Source organism: Chamaea fasciata, unplaced genomic scaffold, assembly GCF_029207755.1.
Source record: "Chamaea fasciata isolate MVZ Bird 193981 ecotype frontalis unplaced genomic scaffold, bChaFas1.0.hap1 SCAF_7, whole genome shotgun sequence".
Classification (NCBI taxonomy): Eukaryota; Metazoa; Chordata; class Aves; order Passeriformes; family Sylviidae; genus Chamaea; species Chamaea fasciata.
The window spans coordinates 2422386-2440004 of NW_027094092.1; the positions used below are offsets into that span (position 1 = coordinate 2422386).

The following is a 17619-nucleotide window of genomic DNA, read 5'->3' on the forward strand; positions in this document are numbered from 1 at the left end:
AATAAAGATTCTAAAAAGCACACACAAAGGTAAGAGCATTACCAAGGCACTCAAATATCTCCACCGCTGGATGTAGAAGAAAAGAACTTGCTACAGAATACTAAAACATAAAGGAAAATCCTCATCATCTTTGAAGCAGATTTTTTTTTTTTTTTGATCTTCAGCTGAAAGCAATTCAGCTGTTCTTTCTGATGAACTGCAAAATCCTATAGCTGAAGTCAGTCATGCATAGTCTTTAGGAAATGAGAAAAGAATAGTTTGAACTTTGGAACTCCGTACAGAAATAAGAAGAAAACTCACCTTAATGGAAAGCTACTTTTTAGAATGATTCTGTGCTCTAAATTGATGCTGACTTTTGAAGAGTTCTGGAGAAACCTGTGCCATTTCAGCAAGCGCTAATTGATATTTACAGAGTGCTGCTGAGGGGGGTTATCAACATTTCAAACAGCTCCTAAAGTCAGACAGATTAAATGCAAATTGAGGAAACCTTCTCTTCAGTACTTCTTTCCTGACGTAAATGAAGTTAAGGCTCTAAAACTGCTTCATTTTGAGAACTACAAAAATAAGAAAAATACTAGTAACTGTTTACACCACCACCAATACTGACAACTGTTCTGGATTTGAGAAAATCTCAAGACAGTCTGCCCCAGGCTGTCACAGAACACCTTTTAAAGGTTTCTTAGTTCTCAAACTTTCCATAAAACTCCAGCATTTATCGTCTACCCCAAACATGGAAATCAAAGAGACCAAATTCTCAAAATCTGAAGTCATTAGCAATTACTGAAAAATTTAACCACAGCTTTGAATAAATAAATGACCCCTTTAGGGCACTCAATTACAGTTTGCTAAAATGCTAATAGATGTGGCCCTTTTCTTCACCCTTCTCTCTCACCTCCTGACCTCCTTGAAATGCACTAGCTGAACAACTATTATTCTCAATCTCTTATTTTCTCTGTTCAGTATCTCCATATTTTATCAGTCTTCCAGTACTCAGAAAAAGCAACCATTTTGTTCTCAGCCATTAAGTCTCTAATATCATTGCTCATGTTTCATTTGGAAGAACAAAACAGAAGCCAGCAGTATCAAGAAAACAAAAACAAACCAAACAAAAAACCCCCAGCAAAACCCAAAACCTCAACCCAAATCAAACCTCCCAGTTCTGAATTTCCATGCTCAGTGACAAATGGAAAACCTATGAACACATTCTGGGGACAAGGATAGAATTTTAACACAGAATTTGGCTTAAGGAAGAGGTAGGACAAAAGGGCATGTTGATTGATTCAGAGCTGCATGAAAAAAAAAAAAGAAAAACACTCGTAGCTGCACAATAGACTTAAGAGTTCGACGTAATATCACTGCTCTTGAATTAGCAAGAACAAAAAATACATAATCACTGAGGCAGTACAAAATTTTCTTCCATATCTGCCTTTTGGTATTAGGAAAGGAGAAAACACTCAGAGCTTGAATGTATATGCCAGAAGGTTGATTGGCAAAGACACATGACAGCTAATGTATCTTTCAAAATTAAGTCCCAAAATAGAGAGCTTAATTCTGCTGCAAGTATTTAATTTGTTGTAAAACAGGGCCCTTGCCACGCCAGCTTATTATCAGGGATGTGCCACTCATGGCAGCCCTGTCTTCCCAGGGGCTTGAGCTACAAGCTCAGATCTTCAAAACCTGTTACATTCCTTATTTATGAACTGATACACTTTGATCAGCCAAGCCAGCCACTCTTTCCCCCTCTCTATTTTTCATCTTTCACAAAACTCTTGATAAAATTTTGCTTCAGAGAAGTCTATAGAGGGATTGTTATACTTGGGGCAATTCACTCAAGATTATTTTCTATGTTAATTTCAGAAAGAGATAAAAAATCAAATATACCTCATCACTGAATTTTCCTGACAGTCCCTCTCTTTTTGCAGAAAGGCACAACCACACTCCATAAAGATTAAACTAAATAACACATCCTCACACCCACTGGGAGAAAATATTCCTCATCTTTCAATAGACTAAAGAGTATGTAGGAAAAGGCATAAGCAAATTCAATACATACTATAAGCTGACAAATTTAGCTGCACATTCAGGCACTTTTCTTGAGAAGAGCAGTAAAAGGCTTTTGTAAGCAGTTGGCAGATTTTCTATTTAATTTAGTGTTTCACAGGTGATGGGGTTAACTAACAGCGTGACTGAGGCTTTGATCAGGGGGCAATCAATACTGCAATCAAAAACAGAATATATAGAACACAGAAAGAGTATGAAGTGTACAGACAAGTGCAGTCACTGCAAAACCCTCTGCATAACACGTGGAGGAGACGGTGCTCTGTAAGGGTCTGGGGATTTTTAAATCATTTTGCAATACTGCATGTTCCTTACATAGAGAAAATGAGAAACTGTGGGGTTAAATATATTTCAGAGGCAAGGGGCTGAGAAGAATTTCTCTTTTCCTAAAACCTTCCCCAGTCAGAGGCAACAACTGTGAATACCCTTGTCCCAGAGACCAAAAATGGACAGTTTTTTTCTGGTTGCCCATTTCTGAATAACAGTAGCACAAAAATGTCCAGTTTTAACTTAACAAGAAACTGCTCTGTTACTCTACTCATATTCAGAGATAAGGAAGTACAAAAGAAACATGAACTATAGTTACTTCTGTCTGTTGCTGCTGAGCTCTATACAGCTCTTAGTGCCTGACAGAAATTATTAACTGAAAAGCCTTTCAAATTTGAAAAGAAATACTGTGGATCTCAGCTGTGAATTTTCAAGCTTCCAGCATTGTCAGTATTTTTAGGAGGGGGTAAGGACAGAGGGTGAAAGAGAAGAAGTTTCAATTTTGTCTCCTGAAATAGGAAGACCATTGCTTTCCCAGCTATATGTGTGAAGGGATAAGTAGGTTATCCCTGAGTGCAGCTTCTGGGAAAGTTGGCACTGGCCCAAGAGAAATCAAGGTAAGCCCATTTCCACTTCTTACGTACTCAACGACCTTCTTATTGTCCTCATTTCCCTTTTAAGTGTCATAAAATTAAACAACAAAAATCCACGACTCCGTAAGAGCACTGTATCTGAACTACCACAGCCACTGATTTGTCTACCAGACTGAATGTTATTACAATATTGACAAGGCATGATCCTCCTCATTACTTAAGTTGGCAGTTTGATTGTGGCGTCAGAATTTAAAGTGTGTTTCCATGGTTTAACTCCAGCTGGAAACCAAACCCCACAGAACTGCTCGCTCACTCCACCACGCTGGGATGGGAGAGAGAATCAAAAGTGGGTGAACTCATGGGTTGAGGGAAAGATGGTTTAATAAGCAAAGGAAAAGCAGGGCACTTGAGCAAAGCAAAACAAGGAGTTCATTCCTGGCTTCCCACAGGCAGCCAGTTCCAGGAAAGCAGGGCTCCATCACGCAGCAGTGACTTGGTAAATCAAACACCATCACTCTGAACGTCCCTTGCCTGCCTTCCTCCTCCTTCCCCTGATGCCTTGGGAAGGCTGACCTGAAACAGAGACTGGGCAGAGCTAGAGAATAAAGTAGGGATTGATTGAAAGGCCTCCAGGATACACCTTGGGCAGGACAAGAGCCTCACCAGGACAACACCCAAGGTGGACCCAAAATGGTCACACAATACCCAGCCGGTCACAAGATCTTACATTTTTATAAGTCTTGGTTCATTCGCACATTGGGGTTTAATTGTCCAATTACAGCTTCAGGTTGTGAGGTCCCATCCTGCTTGTTCCTCCCTTCGGCCCACCCTTGTTTGTGCTTTTGGGCCTGAAAGTTGTCCTTGGTCTTCAGCAGGAAAAGGATTTGTTTTGTCTCCCTACTCTGTGAAGGGAGCTCACCAGCACTGAATATGAGGCTCAGAGCTACACCCCTGGGCAGCACAGAATCTGGGAAACATGAAAGCTAAAACCTAAGGCATCACCCCCAGCTTTACACACTGAGCATGACCTCACATGGTGTAGGACGTCCTTTGGGTCAGCAGGGCCAGCTGTTCCTGCTGTGCCTCCTCCCAGCCTCCAGTGCACTCCACTCTCCTCACTGGTGGAGTGGGAGGCACAAAAAGCCTTGATACTGCTTGGCAGCAACCAAAACACCCCTGTGCTACCAACTCTGTTTTCATTGCAAATCCAAAACACAGCCCCGTGCCAGCCACTGTGAAGAGAAGGAATTCTATCCCAGCCAAAACCAGCCAGTGTCCACTATCTTCCTCTGGATGATGGGCCCATCAAAATCTTCAATCAAGGCTCAGTTGTTACAGTTCTGCAAGCCTTAGCTGCTGGAGCTGTTCCAGCTCTGAAAATTGAAATTCATTGCTGATGTGCTACAGCAGAGTAAGTCAATACACCATCCACTTCAGCGCCTCATTTCCTCATTAGAGATGCTCCACAGAAAGTGAGCTTTCCTCTGTCAAATCCAAAGAAATACACACTACACTGGACTGGAAGGATACACACTGCACGGGAATGTGGCCCTTAGGCTGACCACATGTGCTAATGGAGACCTAGTACATAGATCAAGGCAGGAATTTTGGCTTGTAGAGTATGGTGTTACAAGGAAAATGAAGAGCATTGGCAACGCCAAAGTTTCTGTGCTATTTGAAGTCAGACTGAAGAATCCACAGACTAACCTGAATATAGCTGTGCCGAGTTTGCACCTAGCCCAAGGTTTTTTGTTGTTTGACCTAATTTTTAATCTTGTTGGGTATGAAGTATATTACTCCATTAAAATGAATAAATGATTTTTCTTTGAATATAAACCGAACTGTTCACTTGATTACAAATCTCAGTACTCTAAAGTTGCTTAGAAAACTGTGCTTGAAATCCAGCCTTTTTCAAGATGTTTAAGTAGTCACCATCAGTATGGATATGGGAATGTAGAGGAATACAAAAAAAAAAAAAAACAACATATGTGGCTACCATTTTTTAAAACCAACTTCTCATATTCTATTAAGTTATGAAGAGAAAGGAAATCACTTTTGCTACATCAAGGTGTAAACCCTATTTTAGTGTATTTGTTGAAATTGATCCTATGCTTCAGGAAAAACCAGCCCTTTGCCATATTTTTAGGCCATATTTCTCCCCTGATAGTTTCCACCGTTGCTTTCTCTGTCCTCTTTATTTCTGAAGTTTCTAGACAGTGCCACAGTTCTACAATACCATCGCAGGATATTTAAACAGTGCCCTGTTGCATATAAAACCAGAGGTTACATTAGCATAGGGAATCAAAAGCATCTCCAGAATATTTTTTTTATATCATACCGTAACTTTTGTTGTTATTATTTTTTAAATAAAACTACAAGCCAAAAAAAAAACCCCACCCCTTAATCATACACTGCCACACAAACCAAGGCAGAATTTCAAAGATTTTAAAACTAGAACAGGCACCAAGCTGTTTTCCCAAGCTATAACTGAAAGCCAGCTCGGCAGGAGCTGTGTTCTAGTGGAACGTGACAACTCATGCCACTTGTTTAATCTTGGCCATCACCAGTACAACTCTGCATCACACAGCTGGGCACTTGGGGAGCGACCTGTGCAGCTTCTGCCACTGGATGTGCCTCACACCATCAACACCACAGAAGGAAACCTGCCATTTCCTTCTGAAGTAGCTTGGAATGCTGGTGTCTCCAACAAAAACGTGTTGTTTTGGTTGGGGCATTTTTAATGCTTCAGGAATTTTTACTCACAGCTTGCTGCAAGAGTCAAATAAAACCCACGTTCCAACTCAGTAACCAATTAGGTTAATAAATCAAAGTGCTGCAACACTGTACAGCAGCGTGAACATGACAAGATCAAAGTCTCTCGCTGGACATTACTGCATGTCTTTAAGGAACCTAAAAGATTTGCTTCTCAGGGAGAACTGAAACCAAAATTCACTAAAAGCAGTTGAGATCTGGAGACTTGTTTTTGTCGACTGACAGCGCTTCCCGTGAAGAACAAAAAAAACCCAAGTCAGTCTAACAAAAAAGTAAATGTACCCTGGCCAAGGTGAAAATAATGTGCATTTAAACAATTTATAAACGGGAAATTACTAATTTAATTTAGCTTTCTGCATGCACTTCTAGAGGGGAACCCATCTGCTGTTATTTTATAAGCACACCTTAGAGTGAAATGAATTGTGCTTTGCAGTCAATAAAGAAAAGCAGATATAAGCAAGGGAGTCAAGCAAAAGAGTTAAGGGCCTACATGTGAACCAAGGAACACCATTCATTGCTACCATTGCGGCAGCCCATTTCTAAAACATAGCTTTTCCTTTACTAACTCTGCACAGCACAGGAAAAGACCACGTATAGAAGACAACATTATCATCTGTCAGGAGTTTCACTGTAAAACATAACAAAGCAATGGATCTCAGTTCCATTGACAGTTTAATTTTCCTCTCTTCCGCTTTGAGGAAATTATAATTTCAACCGCTCACATCACATCTGGGGCAGCTTTTTGACCCTCCAAGCGCACTTGCCATCATTTCGAAAACATAAACCAAAACAAAATTCGTCTCAGTCGCATGAAACTGTTCTCATCAGTGTAGGTTTGATGTGTCCCAAATGAGTAACATCACCCCAAAATCATAACAGTGATCTCCGCTACATAAACTGAGACTCCACAAATTGAGTTGGTTCCCAGGACATACTGAGCCTCTTGTCAGTGCCTTAGACCAGCCCTTGGTTGTGCAGTGCTGATGGACAATAAATTAAACCAACTTCTCCTGTCAACTGGAGAGATAAGGGTTCTGAGAAAACAGTTCCACGTTTTGACCAATCACTCTGATGGCTGGGCCTAACTTTGCAGTTCTGGGCAGGGGGACTCTGGGGAAAAAGACACCACTGTAGAAGAAAAGGGAGTCTCATTCCAGCCATGTGCCAGCCCGAAGAAAGGATGACTCAATTCTTAATGCAGATAGCATTAGAGCTAGCCTAAAGTTTGCTGCCACAGCTCAAAACCCTATTTGAACTAACGCGACATTTTAGGAGTGTTTTTGTTGGGTTTTTTTTGTTATGTTTTGTTCATTTTAATTCCATTTGTCAAGTACAAAAATGCTGAGATCCTCCAAACTCAGAGCACTTAAAAACAATAGGTTGTCTACACAGCGACGGCATTTTCTTAGACCCCTCAGGATTCTGTCCGGCTGACCCTGCTTCCCCTTCCCTGACCTGCAGCTCGGCACCCCAGAGTTTGCTGACCTAAATGCAAACCCTTTCTCCTCAACTCCCTCTATCCAGTCAGCTGCTTCCCTCTGGAGATGAAGGCATCAACAAAAAAGATGTCCTCACTGCACTGTGCAGAGGGTGAAGGTCTCCACTGAGCAAATCACCAGCTGAGCTCGCATTATATACACACGTACACTTACACATATCTAGGGGAACTATGTTATTTCACAATCCTGACAACTTCATTTAACGGGGCTGAATCTCAGTAAAAGACATATGCCACTCCCCACACAGGGTTTTACCCTCCTGCTATTTCTAATAAAACATTTTCAAATTAGAGAACATGCTCATGTTGAGCTACATATCATTTTCAGCTGTTGCCTTCATTCATTTGAATTCCTACTATATTTGATTTTAAGTGCGTATTACTTCAAATGCAGCTCCTCACTATGGATATGAAATGCTCTTACAGAATGGTACAAGGGCTATACATCAGCAATTTATTTCCCTCTATTTAAGAGCAGTAAAGTCATTGTAGTATTTTTGGTCGGGGTTAAATATGCAGAATAGCAATCTGTTAAGAAATGCCGTGCAAGGCAGTTCAGAGAAAAGTTACTGATGAACTTGGAAAATACAAGTCTACCCTCAGGGTACTAGAACAAACTCCTGTCACACTGACTATCAAATTAGTGAGCACATATTCTTTCTTGCCTCTAACTACTGTCTTCTCGTGCTACCTTTTACAGCTTACTGGGCTACGTCCAACTCCATGGTTCAATTTTTTCTTTTAAAACAAACAAGAAAAAACCCCCAAACTCTTCCCATAGTACTCTGATTGGTATTAAAATGCATATTTAATTATGTTTTCCTGCTAGACTTCCAAAACATGAAGTTAAGAAAGAAGAGGTAGATCCCAGCTGTGCTTTTTGAATGCAAATAGCAACAATCTACCTCTGAATAGTTATCAATAATTAACACCCAGTTACATTCCACTACTGATGCTACGACAGATGGATCAGAAAAACCTTCGTGCCACAATCTGGAAGGGAGGGAAAAGACTGTAACAAGCTATTTCATCCATGTGATTTTGCCCCACATCTTTATACGTTTCATTTCCTCTTTCTGACCTACTACCCTGCTATTCTGACACAGGTGCTACTTTTAGTAAGACGATATGATACAACCTTGACATTCTTTTAAAATTAGCATGATCTCTGGAGCTTCATTCGCACTATTTTGCCTGGTTGCTCTCCCCTAGCAATCCTTGCAGTGTGTTCCCTCCTGAAGCATGCTGAGCTCTGGAAATGTAAAGACTTTTTCAAGCCAGAGGCGGTTGCTCTTAGTTACACTTCTCACACACTCTCCCTCGTGTTAAGAAAAAGAAAGTTAAAAGAGAAACAATAAACAAGGCAACTCACAAATCAACCCTTCATTTTCTTTTCTTTAACCCACAGGCTGAGCATCTGTTTTCTCGGAGCTGATTCCACATTAGCTTCTACCATCATTAAACACAGTCACTAAATTGGACCAAAACCGTTCTATCTAATAATTAACCAAATGACCAAAATACCACCATAACACTATTGAAACAAGAATAATATTCCAATTCAAGAATTAAAAGTTCATGAATTCTCCAGCCAGAAAAATGTTAATTCGGACTGCGTGTAAAGAAGCTACAAAATACTTTTCCCCTTATCAGGACAGGCCTTATGTTGTTAGAAAGCTTTAGTCTGTTGCAGGTTTGTTTCTTACAGCTTTTTCATTCCTAGCTACAACTACATGTGTCAGCAAGTCAGTGGGACCGCATGCAGAGTTTAGAAGTGCACGAAAATTTAACTCCTTCAAGTTAAACAGTAAACAGAAAACCTTTGGCTAAAGGGCTTCATTTTTAGCAGAAAAGCAGGAGTTAGAGGCCTTGTTCTCAAAAATCCACTTCCTTCCCCTTTCTTGTAAATCTTCAAATGGGATCCAAAGCACCAGCCATATAAACAGCAGTGTTTGATGACTTCGCATCTCTTCCTGGCATCCCCGATAGATCATGACTGAAATGGATTTTATTTAAGTGCATGGCACTGCAAAGGGAAGAGATGAAGTGAGAAGGATTTATGCTGCCTTCGCAAACACCAACATACACGTAACTAAACTCAGAAATAACCAAGAAAACGGACACCTAGATTCTAAACGATGTGCATTTTAGAGGTGCTATAGTGCACTCACAATTACTGTTTTCTTCTTGTGAAACAACAGCGATTCCTGTAATATATTTCCTCTTCTTCCTGTCTGTCAGGAGAGCTGCAGATAAGACGGACCAACTCTTTCTAGTCAGGGCCTTTAGGACTCAGGGCATTTTCTCTAGGTTCCCACCCCCCAAATAGACATGCTCAAAAAAATTTGCTTCAGGAGAAGCCTAATGTTTCTAGGAGCTCTGACTAAAAGAAAACACCTGCCTCTCCTGAGCCTTGCTTAGCAATTTAGATCTGCCAGGGATGCTTAGAGCACTGCTGGAACTCCTAGGCTACAAGGAGAAAAATTCAAGTTTAACACTATCTTGAGCAGTTTTTGGTTTTACTGACCTAAAAGAACCTGTCTCTGATGACAGTGGGAGCATCATTTGCTCTACAGAATAAACCGCCAAATTCAGACCAGCAACAGACAGTAGAGCTGGCTATAGCCAACATCAAAATAAAACCCCTGTGGCAGCACTAAAATTTAAGGACTGAGTCAGTCACATCTAGAGGCAATGGAAAAATGAGTAAGTTGGAGCCTTGGACCCATTCACTTCCAGTGTAATTCAGGCTACACCTCTAAGTAATTCAGAGACTCTACTAAAACCACTTAGAAACTACTGAAAAAGAAGATGAGGAGAGATTAAGTCACTTTTCCCCCATCCCCACTCCCTTTTATGTTCTCACATCTGACAAAACCCATCTCCTAGCTGCTTGGAGTAAAAATTCTCCTATTGTTTTTTTTTTTTTTAAGGCTTTTCTGATGATCTCTCAATGGGAAACTGAGCAAAGTCAGGTCCCAGTACCTACAGTGTCAATCAAACTGAAAAGAGAGATGATTCCCTTAGTATCTTTTTCTTTATGTTTAATTCCTCCTTGCACAGTCTCACAAGGGGTTAAACTAGGCTGGCTTGCACTAAAGGTCTCACAATCTTCAGGTCTTTGACACAGAATTTGAAAAACATGTCTAGTAAAGCTGAGAAAAGCTTTTAAGAAATGAAGCTTGAAAAAGATGTTCTGCTCCTTAAATCCCAGTCGTCAATGAAAGATGGAAAGCTGAAGGGACTGAGAACATGTTTCTGTTTAATTAAGGCAATCTCTACCTTTAGGAATAACAGGAGAGTGTTGTTTTTATTACATGTCTTTTGCAAAACTAACCTTTAGACAGGGGCATCTAAAAACACCCTAATAACTTTTTAAAGAACATTAAAGAATTTGGATCTGTTCAGAGAAGTTTGTGATGTATCAAATTCCAAGCATATACTCTGAGCCATAATCTTAGAATTACAAGATCATCCTTTTACCAGCAATAGGGCACACCAGCTGCAGAGTTCATTTCAAGATTCCTGCCAGAGCGAGTAGCAGTCACCAGCTTCTCTTGTGCAACCTGAATATACTATTCCCTATTTCATTTCCTATTTGTATCCCTTGCTCCAAAGGATGCTATTAGGACCAAGGATATGTTGTTGGTTTTCTGTGAACGGGAAGCAGGGAGCACAGCATTCTCTAGATGTTAACAGGACACCGATAACATGAGTCAGTGGTACTACTCGATAACCATCAGATGGAGAGGTGCAAAGTTGTGCTTTCTCTCTGTTGAATCATTCATGTGGAGGAGAAAAAAAAAAACCCAAACCAAACCAAAAAAACCCCAAAAATAAACTAATGCATTTTTTCTGCTGACTGGAGAACGCATCACAAAATATTTCTCCAGTCTGATGCTAAAGAAAACTCAGATAGGAGAAATCTCCTGTCACTAAAAGCAGTGAAAAACTTAAAACTGAAACCAACTGAAACCAAAGCAGCTAAACAACAAAATTGCTGGATAAAAAATGTAATTTAATTGCTTCCAGGATTATTTTAGCTTCACTGTGTTTGCAAACCAACACAAGCATTGCTGTGGACTACAGAAGAATCTATCAGATTGTCAACAGACTCTTCAGTAGTTGAGAGTCAATTTGACAACTCAATTACCTGAGAAAAACCTACTTGACCATTCAAATCCTGAAAGTTCATATTTACAAAGCAGCAAAGAGAAACTCATACCCTTGCCAACATTTCAGCTCTAAAAGCTTCTAATATAAAATCATATTAAGGGGAAAATAAAATCTCCTCAGTACTCTTTAAAAGAGAATATTAGTGCAAAATTAAAGCAGTAAGTCTTGTCTGTATAAGGCCTTGTGTAGTATCTGCACACATTAACTTCAACATTTTAAGCCACACTCTGAACAGCTGCCTTTGCAAATGTCCTTTCAGAAATCATCTGAGATGCTACTCTGCAGGATGAAGAGTCTGACTCACTGAATTGATACCACTGAGTCATGGTAGCTGACTCATTGGGTAGTTACATTTCTATCTAAAACAATTTTTAATCACTTCAAGATACTCAAAATAGTAAGGATTTCAAAGGAAAAGGGAGAACATTAATTCAGAAATGTAGGTCTTCCTTTCACAGAGATCCCCTTGCAATAAAAGCCACAAGGGCATACACAAGGAAAAACACTTGTACAGATGTCAAATTTTGGAATCAGGAATTGTGTAGAAATAGAGTGTTTCCCAGGTATTTCTACTAGACAACTGAAGTTTTTAAGTGAAGATCAACCACTGTTCTGCTACTTTTCACTATGTTTCATTTATTTGGCAGCCTGCACAGAGCTATAACTCTTTTCATCACTTCTGTAACAATGTCACTGCTGATACTCAATTGAGTTTTTAAGGATTCTAGGGAAGTGCAAACCACTTTGTGGGTATAATTAATTTTGAGTCAATATGATCTCAAAATGGGGAAAAAGACAAAGAGAGCAACCAGCCTGCTCTTCCTGACTCCAGCTTTGTCAGTCTTACATCTGCCTTCACTGCCCATTAACAACGACTCTTATTCTCAGACATTTTGCACACTTTTAATAAAGAATTACCTTTATAACCTGCTACAGCTCTGAACAGAATGAGAGAACAGCAAATGGTCATCCATTGATTTCAGCACTGAAAATATCCCACCTAAGATTTAAGCTTCATCCTATGATAACCCCTCCAAACAGTAGAAATATTCTGAATCAAAATCAATGCTAGACAGAGATGAGCAAGAAAAATGCACAGAGATCTGATTCACTTCTTTCACCCCTTTTTTAGAAAGAGGTCCATTCTTCTGAGAAGCTGAAGTAGAGATGTTATAGTTTTAACTGTTTCTAGATCATTTATAGTGTTCCCTGTGCTAATCCAGCAACCTTCTTTTTGCTGATACTTCAGCTCCTCACTTTTTTCCCTTCCCCAAAGGATCACAGCTCATCCTCTACCCCAACAACAATAAACCCCAAAAACCCCACAAAAATTCACAGAGAAAGAAAAAAGGCTGGGCTTCTTCTGAATCACTTACTAAATTGATTAATCTAGGGTATTTTTCCCACCTTCTTTTTTACCTTCGCTTTTCCCCCAGCTATACAAAACCAAAACACACGAAACAAACAAACAAAACCAAATCAAATAAGCCCCAACGCAACAACCTCATACACACCTCCATCAAACACTTCTGTGCCTAAATCTCAACTGAAGGATACTTATCCATGAGTTGTGTCAGTTTAATTTGGATTGTCAACTTTTAGAGGCAAGGAAAATGTCTTATATAGTTCTTGTAAGCTCCATACTTTTATACTATTCATTCTTATATTATTACTCATAAAATTTTACAACTGTATGACTAAAAGGAGAGAAATATCTAGATTTCCCTGACGTTCAAGACAATTTGGCACTGAATGCCCATTTCTCCATTGAAACAAGCAAGCCATTCTCCAAATTCAGATCCAGAACTTAATTCAGCTAAGAGATACGCCTTCTTTTTGGGTTACTCCTTCATTGCCACTTTCTGATAACAAACAGGTACATTTTATCCAGCCATTTCATGGCCTCAGACTTGCATGTACAAAGAGATTTGCAGAGCTGTACAAGCATAGGGGGGACCTCAAACACGTGACTCAGAGGTTATGTTGATATTACATTTCTTTTGGGAAGTTTTTCCTCCAGGAGTACCGCCCCGGCTGACAAACAGTACTTTCCCCACAGTCTCTTCATAGCTTTGAAGGGATCCATTTGTTTTTCCTTATTTTTCTGGGAGGACTAATCCTATTTCTTCACCCACATTAATTCCCATTACTTCCCCATTACAGTGCTGCCGCAAAAGTATTTCCATTTGCAGTTACATACCATTGCTAATGACATTCTTTATGCTCTGCTATATGGAACTTCTGGAGAAATATCTGGGAGTTATTTTAGGTTGATATATCAATATTTCTTCTTTAGAGATTTTGCTTTCCCCTTTGAAAGATTTAATCCTCTTCACAGCAACACAAATTCAGGCTTTGATGCCAGAAAGGGTTTAAGTAGCTGTTCGCCTAAGCAGGATGTAGAGTTTCTTCAAATTCTTCTCGTATCCAATCCATAACTTTTAGGCAAACAAAAGCTTGTCTTCCAGAAAACTGCATTTTTGTAATCTTAAGAAAAAACCACAATGCCAGTCTGCAGTGAGTTACTGACTTGCACGAGCCATTTTCTGCCTTCCTAATTCACTTGAAAACCCAGCAAAAACACCACATCTCTCAAGGGAAGCAGAGTTTGTATCTGAATTATTTTTCCAGGCACTTAAAGAGATAAATCAAGAATTTAAAAGAAACTGAGTCAGTGAGTATTTCCCAGCAGCCTGCTTGAACTCTGCTCTGCAGGCTTATATAACTTCTTGCTCTCAGACACAAGGATGATGAGATATCCCCCAAAGGAAGTCCCTCATGAACATCCCAGAGAAAAATCACAGATAGCATTACCCAGGGAAAGAGAACTGAAGTCACATGAGATATAATTATTGGAGTTCTCTCACGATTACATATATAACTGCAACTTACACTAAGTAAAAGGAGTTTTGCAAACCCTTCTAAGTAATGCATAAGCAGTAATATCTCCAACAGTGGGAGCCGTCCCAGCAAGAAGACAAATTATTGTTTTAGAAAATACATTTAGTAGAAATGTTTGAAGTTCATGAGTAAAATTATTAAGCTTTCATCCCAAAAATTAATCTGATTTTTTTTTAAACTTGGAGTGAGATTCTGCATGGTGTCTGTTTCAGGCAGCCTCTGAAAGACTTTACTGAGACAACAGTGAATTTAAAAAAAGGATATCAGTGTCATCCTATATTGGAAGAGAAGGGATTTTTTAAAATTTAAATTAAAGGATGAAGAATGGAAGAATGCTCGTGCGTTTTATGTTGATTTTCTTAATGTTTTGTTCAGAGTTTGTTTTAAAGTGTTACCATTTAGTATCAATTGATGTATTTATTTAAAAAAACCCAAACACGTTCCCTCTCAGAGCATACCACAATCTCTGATGCAAAAATCTGTGACTGAAACAAGATGCAATAGAAAAATTCAATACACTTAATAATAATTTTGCCCTTAAGTTTTACAAAATCTGAGAAGATAGTGTAAATTGGCTGAGTTTGGAATTTTACATCTGTTCTTGGTATTCTACACACTAATTTGGCCGAGGTTCTAGGCCAAGTCCTGCATTACTTGGTCAAGCCAAATGGCTCCCCAGGAGCTGGCAAAGAACTGTGCCTCACAGCTGATCAGCACTGCAAGAAATTATCCCAAAAGGGATTTATGCCTTAAATAACACAAGGACATCTCTTTCAGAGTTCATGTACTACTCAGTGTGGAATACTGCTCTTGTCTCATGAGGAAGCCCAGATGTCTAGAGAAATGTTTTTACATTGTTTAACTCTGATGCACAAATAATTAAAGAAACCCTGACTCAGCATTCACTGTGTTTTATTGTAATTTCATCTTCTAATAATTACAGCAAGTAACCTTTTTGGGTCGTGTGGAACAGGTACTCAAGGATGAAATAAAAATTCTCACACACTTCAATATTACTCATTTCATTACAGAGCTGCATACTTTATATGCAGCATAAGATGTTTTAAAGCATAAGATGTTTGTCCAGATCACACCTGTTCTCACTGGTACCTCTCTATCAGACCCTTTGGACCACACTGGAACAACAAAGGCTCGATTACAGCAGGCTAATGACAACTTTAACTCCTCTCTTCTACATTTGGATTCAGCTGATTAAGGCATGTACATGTCCACAAAAAAACCCTCACAGGTTGAGATAGTCTCCATGTCTTTTGGCACTGGAAAACCTGAAGCAGATACCCTAGGGCAAGCTAACAAATGGCTATTTTTACATGCAGCAGCAGTATTAAGTCACTATCTCCAAAAAACATTCCTGTCTTATTTATTTCACTAGAATAGTGGCTCTGATTTCACAATTTATTATGTCATAAAAGCAGCAATGCAGAGGCAGCAGTAGAGAATTGTGACATAGTTTTATACACGTATTAAAAGTTTACACAGCTAAGAACTCCATGTTGTACTGCAGCAATATTTCATTACTTCCAAATTAATTGTCCAACCAGGAAGTCCTAGATCCTAAACTGAGCTTCCATGAGTAGTACAAAATAACAGTATCACCACTACAAGCCCACTAACGACAAGCAGCTGTGCATCTGCAAAGATGAAGGAATCTGAACCCTCCTTGAGCCTTTTCCCTGGAAGCAGCCATAATCACAGACTTTGAAGACAAATACAATGACTCCAGAGAGCTTAGAAAGAAAAAGAGAAAAAGAAAGCCTTTGAGGGTGAAAGAAACCACAGGAAAAGATAATGTTCTCTCTCACAATAGGATAGCAAATTGGATGTACATACTTATCTTCGAGTACTTAAAGACTTAAACTCCTCTTGTACGTCTGTACTCATCAGAAACTCAGAAAAAAAGTCTAAAGGGTTGTGGGCCAACATCTCCTATTTTACTTTCCTAGGATGGGACAATTAGAAGCACAAATAAGGGGGTCATCACCCTATTAAGATTAGCAGCACAGCTCTGTACAGCTTCCCGTCAGGGCAGTAATTCAGTAAATTAGAGTTTCAGAAGCTTATTTGATGGAAATGAGTAAGAACCTAGAAATTTAAAAAAATTAAAAAATAAGTGGAGACCTGTGGTTTTTGGGTTTTTTTTTGGTGCACAGAGTAGACAAGCTTTGAAAAGTTTTATATAGTAACTACTTTATCCACTAGTTTTCAAAGGTTTCTAAGTTTCCAAAGTTCTCTGGGTTACCTCATCACATTTTCAGATAATACGTCTTGTGGCATTACTCAGGAAACAAACTCCAGTCATTGTGCACTCTGAAACTCCCAGGATTATAAAAGTAATACCTGAAGAACACAGTCAAACACGGGCAGAAAAAAAGATACCAATCAAAGTCACTAACCTTATCATTTCTCTCTCCAGTTCCCTCACACAAGAAGACCTCCTCAGGAACTCTGCAGCGTCTCAACTTGCAGGAGTGAGGGGAATCTGATGGAGCTGACAGGCTGCAGGTGTGTGCCACCCCACCTGACTGCCTGCACTGGGCACTCCCAGCTGTCTGCCCCCTGCCCCAGACCTTCCCTCTGCAGGTCTCAGCAGGCTGCAATCACGGCTGTCCACCTGAATTGTTTCCCTGCAACAGGAGTGGTGCCCAGGGCACCACTAGACTCTACAGAGGAGAAAAAGCTACAAGTATGAGGGACAGACCCATTAGAGTCTAAAGCTACAGGGAGATGTAAAGCAAGATGTAAAGATAAAACTGTTTGGACTCCTAAAGTAATTAACTGTTGCTTTTCCTGAAACCCTTTTAAAAATCGTATGACACTGAAAACTCCAGGGATTTTTGAAAAGAATTTAATTTAGGTCTGCAGTCCAAAGATAATGGCAAAATTGCCTAGAGACACAACTAAATGGAGCCTCTTCTTTGATGATTTTCATGGGAAAATATTTTTTCAAGGTTATTTAGTGTTTTCTGATACCTGCAGTTAAAAAAGTAACTGTGATGAACTGTCTACAACACACATTCCCTATTCTTTGCCCTCGGGGGGGAGGGAGAGAAATTGGGGGTGAAGCTGAATCCAGAAAAAGGGAGGGGATGTTGAGTCCAGCTGAAGAGAGAGGGGACAGAGTGGCTTTGGTGGGCACTCCCCTGCCTGACTTGTTCAGGCACCTGCACTGGTTACCAGTGTTAGCCACGTCAGGACTGCCACAGAACTAAATTGACTTCAGCGTGGTTAAATGAGTGAAGTTTTTGGATGGAGTGCATTTTTCTTTTGTTTTGTTTTGTTTTAAATGAAAACTGTTGCTCTGCTTTTGCCTCTGAATTTTCGCAAGACTCAAAC

At 39.7% G+C, this 17619-nt stretch overlaps 1 long non-coding RNA gene across 1 annotated transcript in view; it reads right to left on the minus strand.

Moving 5' to 3' along the window:
* LOC136292021 (uncharacterized) overlaps positions 1–16765 on the minus strand; it is a 58352-nt gene extending 41587 nt beyond the window's left edge. The window contains exon 1 of the long non-coding RNA XR_010721818.1: positions 16680–16765. This is a non-coding gene — a long non-coding RNA (uncharacterized lncRNA). The remainder of the gene's footprint in view (positions 1–16679) is intronic.
* Between the last annotated feature and the right edge of the window lie 854 nt (positions 16766–17619).